The sequence below is a fragment of the Meles meles genome, chromosome 8 (genome assembly GCF_922984935.1).
Source record: "Meles meles chromosome 8, mMelMel3.1 paternal haplotype, whole genome shotgun sequence".
NCBI classification, from domain to species: Eukaryota; Metazoa; Chordata; class Mammalia; order Carnivora; family Mustelidae; genus Meles; species Meles meles.
The window spans coordinates 12179126-12192529 of record NC_060073.1 but is presented as its reverse complement, the minus strand read 5'-3'; positions in this window follow the sequence as shown (position 1 = coordinate 12192529).

Sequence of the window (13404 nt, the reverse complement as noted above, 5' to 3'; positions counted from 1 at the left end):
GCAGTGGGGGGATTAGCTTGTGTTTTGCCCTTAGCTTTCCTTTTGTTCTTTCATCATAAAGAAAAGGGTAATATTGTAGAAGGAATCTCTGAATTTGGAAGGAAATTCAGAACCCAAGCACAGCCAATCCAATAGAAAGCCAACCTGGAAACATGTCCAGAGAAACCAAGATAATCTCCATACACAGCCCCCATGACGAGTACTACCGCAGTGGGGAGCTCAGGTCTGCCTTGAATCCTGCTGGAAAGCATATAGGTTCTCCTTGACCTAATTTGGAGTAGGCGTCCATCTTCTCTCCAGGCAACAGTGACCAGAGTAACCGGGAAATGTGCTACAAAGTACCAGGTCTACTGGACTGCACACATTTGTGTCTGGGAGATCATTTGTAGGAAGAGAATGTGGTAAGCAGATAAACATACTCTGTACTCCCAAAAGCTATCTACTACAGTGCATTTTTATCCTGCTTTCTGTTTTGTGCTCTCCCAGGTACTGTGGGGATCAAGAGCATGTAACTGAGAGCCAGATACTCAGATGACTCCTAGTTTGGCTGCTGATTGGATATGTGGTGTTGTGCAAGGAGCTAAATCTTTCTTGTGTTCCTATTTCCTTAAATGTAGAAAATGGTGCAGGTTTCCCTAATTATCTGAAAGTAGAGGCTTCTTGTGAAATGTTTCATAAGCAAAAATGGTATAAAGCAAAGAAGCGTTTATCATCAATTTATATGAAAAAAATTTTGAGCCTTCCCAGACCCAGAGAAATAATCTTTTTTAGGGTTTTCTGATACCTTAGGACACATCTTGCCAAGAGATGCACAAAATAAATTGAGATAAAGTAGACGCTCAGAGACATCTGAGCTCTGGTGGCTGGATGCCAAGGTGCCCATTGCACTTCCCAGGGAAGGAGGTTGGAGGACCCACTCTACCTGCCTCTGTAACAGCTTACTGCAGAACAAACACTGACTACTATTATCACATTTCATCTTTTTTCATAAAAGCGAAAATCCTCTTCGCATTTCTTTCAGTTAGCAAAAAGAGGCACTAATGTAAGTCTTTCAAAAAAGCAAAATGGCATAATGCAAAACTTCAAAAAACACAGGCTACCCATATCTGACTCACAGGCTTATTGATAGGAATCAAAAGATTTAGTATACCAAGACCACTTTACAGTGTCAGCCACATTGTTAGTGCACAACAGATGTTAGCTATTTTTATCCTGGATTATCTTTAATGAACAAGTATATTGATTAAAATACAACCTAACATACTGCTTTGCATATCACCACAAGCAATACACATTGTACCAAGCATGGAGCCTATTGCATTTATAAAGTAAAAATGTAAGCATGCCTAGAAATAAGGTATGGGACTTAGCTTCATTGTAAAGAAAATTAACTTTGTAGATGAAAAACTATAATCTTGGATGTTAAATTATATTACATTTGAGAAATACAGGTGCTGTCTTCTGAAGAGGGAGTTAGTCAACATAAAGACACTTGGAACTCTGTGCCAAGAGCAGAACTGGATGCAAGGGAGATTGAGATAAGGAAGATAACCTCAGAGCAACACATCCTAGAACAAAATTTAGGGGAATCACAAAGCCCTTGTAGGAATAGTCTGGGCATTCCCACAGGGAAAGCAAAAACAGTTGAGTGTGAATGTTGTGAGAAGGCTCATATATAAGGCTAAAGATGGCACAGTGATTAATAACATTGGGTCACCTTATCTCTTTCTTCCTGTGCAAGCCAAGAGCTTAGTGATATTACCAACTTCTTCCTTTCTTCCTGTCCTTGAATGCTAGAGTCCTTCAATGTTCTAACCCAAATCTACTGTTTTACAGCTGAGCGAACTGAAGAGAACTGGAGGAAAAAATGTACAAATCATGAAGGGCTCTGCTGTTGTGAGTCACTGGGATGACTGTCTATGGGCAAATGGCATGTTTGTGGTTGAGTCTAGAGGTGGAGCCAAGAGTGAACATCTGCAGGGGTGAGCCGGGGGTGGAAAGAGGCAGGAGGGGTGGGGTGGTGGAAAGGGAGTCTGCAGAGTTAGTTCAGTAAGAGGTCAGCAGGTTTAAAAAAAAAAAAAAGCATTATTCTGCTCACCCTTTCTATGCCTCACAGCCTTGTTTTCACACCATATTCCCTAATACTTTGATGACATTTCAACATAGTCTTAGCAAATTTAAGGCATCATAATACCTCAAAATTGTTGATAAACCTCAAAAAGAGTAAAATATCTAGGGAGAAAACTTAACCAAGGAAGTGAAAAACCTGTCTTCTGAAAAGTATAAAACATTGATTAAACAAATTGAAGCCAACACAAACAAGTAGAAAGATATTCCAACAATCACTATTGTTAAACAGGCACATGAAAGATATTCAACATCACTAAGCAACAGCAACGTGAAAAGCAAAACCAAAATGAGATCTCACTTCACACCAGTCAGAATGGCTGTTGTTAAAAGGGCAAGAAATAACAAGGTTTGGCAAGGATGTGGAGAGGGAAACCTTCGTTCGCTGTTGGTGGGAATGTTGATTGGTACAGTCTCTACGGAAAACAGTATGGAGGTTCCTCAAAAAATTAAAACTAGAACTACCATATGATCCAGTAATTCCACTACTGGGTATTTATCCTAAGAAAACAAAAACACTAATTTGAAAAGATAACGTATTCCTATGCTTTTCGTGGCATTTACAATAGCCATAGTATAAAAGCAACCCAAGCTTCTGTCAATAGACAAATGTATAAAGAAAACGTGGTATATACACAACGGCATTTTATTCAGCCATAAAAAGCAGTGAAGTCTTGCCATTTGGAAAAACATGGATGGACATAGAGGGCAATTTGCTAAATGAAATAAGATAGAGAAAGACAAATGTCTATTGATTTCCCTTATATGTGGAATCTAAAAAACAAAACAAAGACAAAACAGACTTTTCAGTATAGAGAACAAATTCCTGTTTGCCAGAGGGATGGTGGGTGGGGAATGGGCAAAATAGGTGAAAGAGATTAAGAGGCACAAACTTCCAGTTATAGAACAAACTAAGTCATAGTAATGAATCATGATAAGATTGTATGGTAACAGACCGTGACTACACTTGGCAGTAAAGAAACAGGATGCCTTGGGCTAGAGAGAACAAAATATATGTGTAAGATTGTATTCCTCAACTTTTCAACCTGGACACAAAGAGAAGACTCTTCAAAGTTATTTAAGCTAGGACTAGGCTATAGGAAAGGGGAAATTTTCCAGACTTAATAACTGTGCAGATTAATTAAATTAAAAGGGAAAGAGGCTCAAGATAATATGTTGAAAGTGTTTTTTGAAACTACCACATGCAAAATGTATCACAAAGTAGGAGCAAACATCCTATTAAAAAAAAAAAAGGTGGGGCACCTGGGTGACTCAGTGGGTTAAAGCCTCTGCCTTCAGCTCAGGTCATGATCCCAGGGTCCTGGGATCGAGCCCCGCATCGGGCTTCTGCTCAGCAGGAAGCCTGCCTCCCTCTCTCTCTGCCTGCCTCTCTCCCTACTTGTGATCTCTATTTGTCAAATAAATAAGTCAAGCAGAGAGAGTCAAGTATCATATGGTCTCACTTATTTGTGGAGCATAACAAATAACATGGAGGACATGGGGAGATGGAGAGGAGAGGGAGTTGAGGGAAACTGGAAGGGGAGATGAACCATGAGAGACTATGGACTCTGAAAAAACAACCAGAGGGTTTGGAGGGGCGGGGGGGCGGGGGGGAGGGAGGTTGAGGAACCAGGTGGTGGGTAATAGGGAGGGCACATACTGCATGGAGCACTGGGTGTGATGCCAAAACAATGAACACTGTTATGCTGTAAATAAACAAATAAACGAATAAAATAAATTAAAAAAAAGTGACCTGGGATTCAAAGTATGTGTACAATCATGTATTCATCTTCTGGGACTTAGTTTCTGAAAGTGAAAAAAGGATGTTAAGAGTAGCCAATCTGTAATCTACCTCCTCTCCAATGTCACTGTTTTAGCTAAAAGAAAGGCAGGGGCTGAGGTCAACTGGTTGGTCCCAGGGAACCAAAGTAGAAGGCATTGTGTGTCCCTTGTATCCACAGTTAGAGAACATGGATTTAGAGACTGAATAGCTTACACATCAGAAGGGACTAGACAAATAATAAAAGCTGAGTTTGGGGTAGGAAATTGAGGAACAAGTGGTCAAAGAATCAGGGAAGAAAATTTGAAGAGCAACAGAGAAGATCCTCTGAGGCTTTGTAGCAAAACTGATAATGTGTTTGCTTAGCCCTTTCTTAGAAACCAAGAGATAACCTTAGATTGCTACAGAGCTCTAAAATATTCTAGATGCCCCAAGCCAAGGAAGAATGTCCTGCAAAGCCTATATTTTCCCAAATCACCGATCCATCCAAGACTATATCCTATTTCCCTATTTCTCAGGAGCCACTGAAATTTCATCACCTCCCCAGAACAATTCAGAATGACTTGTCCTGTCCATAAATTCCTTTCTCTTCCTCTGTGAAGTCCTCAGAATTCTACTCTGGGGTCTCTAGTTTTTCCACAGGAGTGGGTTGTTGCTTGTCTTAAACTCTATGACCCCCATCGCATTCCATTCTGGGATCTATTCACATTGGTGCTATTAGTCTGTGTGTGTGTGTGCGCGCACGCATGTGTGTGTGTGTGTGTGTGTGTGTGCGTGCCATTAATCTTTTAACCCAAAGAAATCTGCGTCTACTTGCCTCTTTTATGCATTGCCTCCCGCCCCTCACTGGTTAGCTAGAAGAGCTTTCTTCTGCCACAAAGAAGTAAAACCACACCTAAAGCTATCAGCATTCCAATTTCTTCTGACTGGCTGAACAAGCCCTTCCTAAGTGTCCAGACGTAGAGAATCTACTCAGTTACCAAAGTTCTGGAATTGAGAATCAGGCTGCCCTTTTGGACCATTAAGGTGAACCTCATTAGGAATTCTGAGACAGAGTAGATATATCAGGAAAGTTCCCAGCCCAGTGTCCTCCAGTCATGTTAGAAGCCAGCAGAGAAGACCCTGGCCCTAGAAAGACTCTCAGTATAAAAACTGTCTCCAAGTTTGAGAGTAGGTGGATCTCTCAGTGAATTTCCTAAAGAACAAAGGCCAGGAATTCACTGCCACTTAGAAGAGGTGTGCAAGTGTTCAGCCATTGTCTCAAGGTAACTTTAAAGGAGTTAATTTTAAGGTAAGGCAGGGTCAGAGTGGCCCTTTGACCTGCAGGTCCCTCCAAAAGGTGAATCACATCAGAATCCCTGAGGACCATCAGATGGCCACTTTTTTCCCCAAAGTAGCTCCCAAACTGACATTGCTAAGGGTAAATGAAAGCAGCATCCCAGAGATCACTGACACATGGTGAGGGAATGCAGAGGGTGCAGCTACACCAGCCTCCCCTTGCCACCGGTCCTAAGATCCCAAACATACAGAGTCAGGGACTCAAAAAAGTTAAGAGATGGCCAGTTCATAGCCATTCTTTGTGCTACTAGGTATATTCAAAGAGAACAGACAATACAGATGTAGTGAAAAGAAGGGCTATATGTACCTCAGTGTTCATAGCAGCAATGTCCACAATAGCCAAACTGTGGAAGGAGCCGAGATGTCCTTCAATAGATGAGTGAATAAAGAAGATGTGGTCCATATATACAATGGAATATTACGCAGCCATCAGAAACAAGGAATACCCAAATTTTGCATCAACATGAGTGGGACTGGAGGAGATTATGCTGAGTGAAATAAGTCAAGCAGAGAAAGTCAATTATCATATGGTTTTACTTACTTGTGGAACATAAGGAATAACATGGAGGACATTAGGAGAAGGAAAGGAAAAGTGAACTGGGGGAAGTTGGGGGGGTGGGGGGCGAACCATGAAAGACTGTGGACTGAGAAACAAACTGAGGGTTTTAGATGGGTGAGCCTGGTAGTGGGTATTAAGGAGGGCAAGTATTGCATGGAGCACTGGGTGTTGTACATTAACAATGAATCTTGGAACACTATATCAAAAACTAATCATGTATTTTATGGTGACTAACATAATACAATAAAAAAAAAGGACAGACAAAATCATGGTTAAAAATTATAGTAACTTGGGGCGCCTGGGTGGCCCAGTGGGTTAAAGCCTCTACCTTCAGCTTAGGTCATGATCTCAGGGTCCTGGGATCGAGCCCCGCATCAGGCTCTCTGCTCAGCAGGGAGCCTGCTTCCTCCTCTCTCTCTGCCTGCCTCTCTGCCTCCTTGTGGTCTCTGTCTGTCAAATAAATAAATAAAATCTTAAAAAAAAATTATAGTAGCTTTATTTCATAGCTTGAAAATGTGTACATTTTGCAAATGTATGCCTAGAAACAACAAAAAATATCATACATTAATATCATACAATTGCTTTCCTTGCAAGTTCAGCCCAGGAATTATAAAACATTAATTCCTGGCAGTAAAAGTTTATGAGTTTTATTTCTGTTCTATTGGAGTCCTTATATGTATCACCTAATTGGGAGATACCATGAGAGGATCATGTTTGGAACCCTTTTTGAAAGAAAGGCCATCCCCAAATGGTCCTCCTTATCCTCTATTCCACCATCATTCCATGATGGACTGAAAAGTGCTAATGAATGGAAAGAAGTTCAGGGTTAGCCAACTGTGAGGGTCCAGAATCAGAGAGAGAGAAAAGTCACCTTTAAACTTCTAGCCTGGAAAAGCTAGAAATGATTAGCATGGATTCAGTATCTTTGAAACCAGAACCCAGTGACACCACTGAGAGAGCCCACATTCCTGCAACAGGCCAGGCTACTATGAGTGTTTCAGAAAGTTTCCCTGTGTTTCTTTCTTTTTTTTTCCAAAGATTTTATTTATTTATTTGACAGACAGAGATCACAAGTAGGCAGAGAGGCAGGCAGAGAGAGTGGGGGAAGCAGGCTCCCAGGTGAGCAGAGAGCCCTATGTGGGGCTCGATCCCAGGACCCTGAGATCATGACCTGAGCCGAAGGCAGAGGCTTTAACCCACTGAGCCACCCAGGTGCCCCTTTCCTTGTGTTTCTTATCCTACTGAATATTGTGGGATTTCAGAACCACACCAGTCCCAGAGAGATCCCGAAGCAGCGTCCAGAAGGATAAAATTTCTGTTCTGACTCACAGGCCAGATGCATCAGAGAAGTTGATTTTAAGTTCTTCAAAGTGACTACTCTCTATGAAATAATAGATGTTCCCAAGAAAGAAGTATAAGGATATGGGTAGAGTCTTAGCCCCCTGTACCCCATAAGACTGGGCTGAGCTCCAAAGAGACTCCAGAGGTGTTTGTAAGGGCTGGCGCAAAGAAGGCTGGTTCAGCCAAATAGCCAAAGGAACTGGCAAGCTCAGCAGCTCTACAAGCAGGAGAGACGCCCACAAGGAAGTTTTTCTCCTGGCCGGGATCCTGAGACATTGCATCTAGAAACCCAGGCAGCCTTGAGGCAGATAGGAACTAACACTGGGACTGGATATATACACGATGGTGCAGATCTTGTGTCTGCCACTGTCTTAATTGAATGACCTTGAATAAATCACTTTTTTTAAGATTTTATTTATTTATTTGACAGAGAGAGAGATCACAAGCAGGCAGAGAGAGAGGCAGGCAGAGAGAGAGGAGGAAGCAGGCTCCCCGCTGAGCAGAGAGCCCCTTGAGGGGCTGGATCCCAGGACCCTGAGATCATGACCTGAGCCGAAAGCAGAGGCTTTAACCCACTGAGCCACCCAGGCGCCCCATGAATAAATCACTTTTTGAGACTCAGTTTCCTCATCTGTAAAATGAGCATAACTTAAGCTATGGAGAATATTAAAGAAAATATCATATGTGAGGGTCACTTACACAGAGCAGAAGTTTCTCATAAAGGCTGGCTTTTACATGTGTCCAAAAAGAAAATATTAACCACTTGTGATTCTCAATTTTAATTCTTGAAATGCAATCTAAGGAAATAACTGGCAATTTACGATGATTTGAAAACATGGAAGCTTAATTATAGAAATATTTAGAAAAGTGAAAACTCAGAAACATATTTAAGTGACCAACCATAGGGAAGTGGTTCAATAAGTCATGTTTTTCTCAATAGTAGTATTAAGTAAAAAATACCATTAAATGAAGAAAGATGACTGCAAAACAATTTGGGGGGAGCATATCAGTCTTGCAAAAATATGTTACCTGTGGGAGTTTTGTTTGGAGACAGGAGTCTCCAGATTCCTGTCTGGATCCTGTCCCAAGCCCAACACATTGCTCCTCCGCTAGGATTAGGAAGATGCCCAGGCACATCTGTATCCCCAAGTACAGATACTTCCTGGGCACACCTTTGCCCTGTTGCAGAGATCTGTCTGTGGACAATTCTGTGTTTCTCTCTGGAGGACAGGACCACCCTGACATTTGTGGCTCTCAGGGCAAAATATAGGTCCATACACCATACGCTAAATATTCAGGCGTAAGTCCTGACGGTAGTTGTTGCTGTAGCTGTTTTCATTTTATTTTCTTGTCGTGCAAGCGCCTGACCTAAGCTTTGATTGCTGAGGCATCCATTTTGAGGAGGCATCCACTTGAAAGAAGGCTTTTGTAAAGAAACGCATTGTCAGCCACACAACTGGATCCAGAGCCAGGCCACCTCCCCTCTCCAAGTTTCCTTTGTTTTAGAGATCTTGGTTGATTTTGATAACTAAGCATTTGTGTCACTTTCTTTTTCTCTGCCTGTGCAAATTCCTGCTCTTACATTATAAATTTATCAAGACGAAGCCCATGAAATCTCGGGCTCCCAACCCTTAAACTTAAAAAAACAAAACAAAAAAAAAAAAACAAAAAACAACAGAACCCTAGGCCCCTGTGTGTTCTCTTGCCTTGACCTCCCTGAGTAGCTCCTGGGGTGCTGTGTACTTCCTAGGTCTTGTGAGCAATAAACCTCTGGTTTTTTTTTCAAGTACCCTGGTGGTTACTGCAAAGGGCATTTTGCAATCATAATAGGAACCACAGGGGCCACTCCAACCACATTACTGGTTACTGGCAGGCTGACACAAACACAAATCAAGGCTAAAAAAAAAAAAAGAATCTGAAGTTTGTGCATAAAGTATATCTCTCCTCTATCTTGATAGGTATACCTTCATAACTAAGGTGTCAATCATAGAAAATTACTTTGGAGATATGTACATTACAACGTCAGCACTAGCTCTCTCTAGATGGTGGGGCTGTGCACTATGTATAGGTACCACAATTCCCATGTTGTATGAGGAACTTGAGACTCAAGAAGTCAATGGTGGCTGGTAACCGGAGGAGCTGGAATCTGACCCAGGCATTTGGACTCCTGAGTTTCCACTTGTACTCGTTATGCTGAATTTACAAGGTGAGGAAGATGGCTTTTTGCTGAATTGTCAACTATTACCCGGTCTACAATTTTTATAATTTTGTAGCAAGGAAGAGCCTCAATTGGATTAAGTTATAATGATGAAAAGGAAAATAGGATTTTTTTCCTGTTTTGATAATCCCGATTTCCAATATATAGTTACAGCATCTTACTTGCTTTTTCTACCTTGCACAAAAACAAGATTACACCAATTTTATTAGAGGAAATTCTGAAAGCCATGTTACTATCACCCCGAACCAATTCATGTTTATTTGTTCCTTCCAAGTCCTTGTCCACATGCACGCATATTTTGAATAGATACCCGGTACAAGTTTTTATACAATTAGCTTTGTACCTATGTAGTCATTACAGCTGCTCTCATAATACAGCCTTCTTAGTGACTACTGTGTGAGATTCATGTTTACTAACTGCTTTTTTGGTTCTTTGGTAGACTGTAAATTCTTAAGGAAGCTATGCACACCTTTTATCTCTGTATCACAAACACTGCTGCTTTAGATGGTCCCGGCCAGAGTCCAGGGCCTCCTCTTCACATCAGGTGTTTCCACTATCTCCTCACACTGGCTCTGCCTCCAATATTTACCCACATACAAGTTTTCTCGAGCTTCACCATCAAATTTTTCTTTCTGAATGTGTCTCCAGAGCCAAAGGAAACAAAAGAAAAATGAACTACTGAGACTTTATCAAGATAAAAGCTTCTGCACAGTGAAGGAAACAATCAGCACAACTAAAAACATCCTATATAATGGGATATTTGCAAATGACTATCTGATAAAGGGTTAGTATCCCAAATCTATAAAGAATCTATCAAACTCAGCACCCTCTGGCTGGGGCAGAGGGCTGCAGAAGGAAAGGGGATGTGAGGCATTTTGGTGGAAGTGTCTGCTGACAGACTGGTACGGGGAAGGAAGCTCCATGTCCTCCAGCACAGGCCACTGTGCTCTCGGGGCAAATGGAACCACGGGTTCCTTCTGTAGGCTGATATAGCACCATGAATCCAGAATTAAAACTTCTAAAACCTTAACCAAAAGTTAGAAGGAGAAAAAAATAGTGAAAAAACAGGCAATTTTAGATAAATTGAGGAAGAAACAGAGAGCAAGAAAAGCATGTGGAGGTGAAGAAGAAAGTAGCTTTTTCTGCCAGCTATAAGAACAGTCTAAGAAAGTAGGGTGCTGGGGCACCTGGGTGGCTCAGTGGGTTAAAGCCTCTGCTTTTGGCTCAGGTCATGATCCCAGGATCCTGGGATCGAGCCCCACATTGGGCTCTCTGCTTGGCAGGGAGCCTGCTTCCTCCTCTCTCTCTCTCTCTCTGCCTGCCTCTCTCCCTACTTGTGATCTCTCTCTGTCAAATAAATAAATAAAATCTTAAAAAAAAAAAAAAAGAAAGAAAAGAAAGAAAGTAGGGTGCTTGCCAAACACCCTGTTCTATTTCCAAGTACTTCAGACAATAAAACATTCCGACATTCTCAGTTCCTGGAACAGTATGCCTTTGTTTAGAGATGGCTTCATCAAGCCACAGAATAGACCACACCTTTGGCAAAGACTTTACCCACCCCCCACCCAGAGGAGACAAGATATATTTAACCTCCCAAACCTTTAACACATGTGTATTAACTATTTCACCTCCATGAGAAGTTTTTAAACATCTATTTATGCTAATTGGCTAATAAATGCTTTACAGATCCAGGCTTCCTTCTCTTAAAGTTAATTAGCACAGTAAGTTTCTCACCTTTTTTCATTATTCTTCACATCACTGAATATATTGCTAATTCTATAACCTGGCATGTTGATGATATACTCAATACAACAAACTAACATATCTTAATTACTTTGTGCCAGGCATAATGCTCAGCATTTGACATGCGTAGCCTCGTAGAAATACCATGCCTCTGAACACTCTGCTCTAATTTCCAGCTTACTGATGAGAGAGTGTTTTGAGACTCTGATTGGTTAAACAGCTGGGCAATGAAGTAGGAGGCAGGAGTAAAGTTTGAACCCACCCTGAGCTTTGAATCACTCTCAGTTCTGCTGATGGCCTTCTCCCAAGGAATTGTTAAACTCGTGGCACGTTTTCAAAAATTGTGCATGTCATTTCAACTGCACTTCATGGTATGGATTAACATTTTCCCTTGTATATCAAATATTGTAGTGAAACAGGCAACTACTGGCATGGCTACTTGGCATAAAATATTTACAAGCTGAACCTTTCAGAAGACTTTTACTAACCCTGCTCTAAGTTTTCCTTTCTTAGGGCTGGCATTTTCTATTCCCAATGAAAGAAAGCTTGTTAGATATCTGGTGACCAAGCTATAGGAAAGGGGTATAGGAGTGCTGGAGAGTTCTGTTGTGGGCATTTGGGAACCTCCCAGAATGTTTAATGTTCACTTTTAATATTCATTCCATCCTGGGGGGAACGGCATGGGTTTCAGAGTCATTCGTACATAGTCTCAAAATCTGCCTCTGCCTCTCATTTCTAGATGAACATAAGGAAATTACTCAGTATCTCTAAGCTTTGGTGTCTTTGAAATGAGGAAGATCAAAACTTCATGAGGATTACGTGGTGAGTGTGTGTACAGTGCAGTTTTCAGTCCCATCTCTCTTATCTTGGAACAGTTTCCCTTTACTTATCTTGTCGGAGTTTCCCCTTTAAGAGCAATGCCTCTGCTGCATGATTCCCAGAAGCTCCTGACCTCATACAAATCCTTGGCCAGAAACATCCCCGAGTCTCTGAGAGTGAGAGAGTAGTGCGGGTCAGGATGTTGAAGTGGAGCATTGACGATAAGAAAGTAGCAGGCTCCTGATTCTGGTCCTTCCCCACTGCTTCTGCAGACATTTGGAGCTGCAAGGAGGATGGAGAGGGAGTCATGTCTAGACCTGCTGCGCTTCTAAGAGGGAGGCAACTTGAACCATTCTGCAGGTTTTATCATTCACATGGGGAGGCAGTGGAGGATGATGGCTAAGGGCATAGGTTTTGGAGCCGGATTGAATGGATATGCATTCCAAGTCTGCCACTTTCTAGTTGTGTCCCTTTACTTTCCTGCATCTTGTTCTCTTCATCACTCATCTTCCTGGGAATAAAGTTAGCGCCTTCATCATAAGTTGAAATGGGCACTACAGTCCCCAGGATGTAAGTACTAACAGTCTAGCAGATATCCAGCTGGTGCACACTGGCTACTCACTATCATGAAGATGCTTGTGAATTTTCCACCTGCCTGCTGGTAACTTCACTTCCATCAGTATGGTCCCAGAGTCACGGCTCATCTCCCCTGTCCCTGACTTGATCCCAGTACCCGCCCCCCCGGCCTCTGTGTTTCCCTTGCTCATCACATCCAGGCCCCGAGGAGGCCAGTGCAACCTTCCCAACCTCTCCTAGTCCCTTCTCTTCCTCCAGTTGTATGGCTCTATTAATCACATCAGCCACAGAAACCCCTTCAACTTGGAGGTTCAGATGAACTCCGGGCCCGAGTGTCAGATGGTCATTATCCAGCCTCAGAAACAGGTAAGCACACAGACCAGGAAGGGTGGGACTGTTCATCTTCAAAGGGCCTGAGGAGCCAATCCAGCTCAGACTCACCATGGCTGCTTGCAGGGTCAAAAAGAAGCGGAAGTGCTTTCTTTCACTCCTTTGGTGCTTGATACCTTGGATGAACGCCATATCCCCATCCCACCTGTCATAGCAAAGCACTCATCAGGGCAAGGGAAGGATGTGAGGGGAAGGAGGAGGAGGAGACCAGCACTGGAAAGGCACCTGTGATCTGATGGAAATTCAGCGCTGACCGAGGCGGCGGGCGGCGGTGACAGGGGCTGGGACAAGGCCAATTGAAAGGGAGCAGTGACTTAGAAACAAACACCACGCAGAGGTTCACCCCTAAAATCTGCCTCTCAGGAAACAGGCACAGGACTCATAATGACTTGGGTCAACTATGGGGAAGCACTAACCCCTGATAATGGATGACCTCCTCAGGACAGTCTTGTCAAGTGGGCCCTAATATCTCCAGTTTAGAGAGGAGAAAGCTACGCTGAGGGAGATCAAATC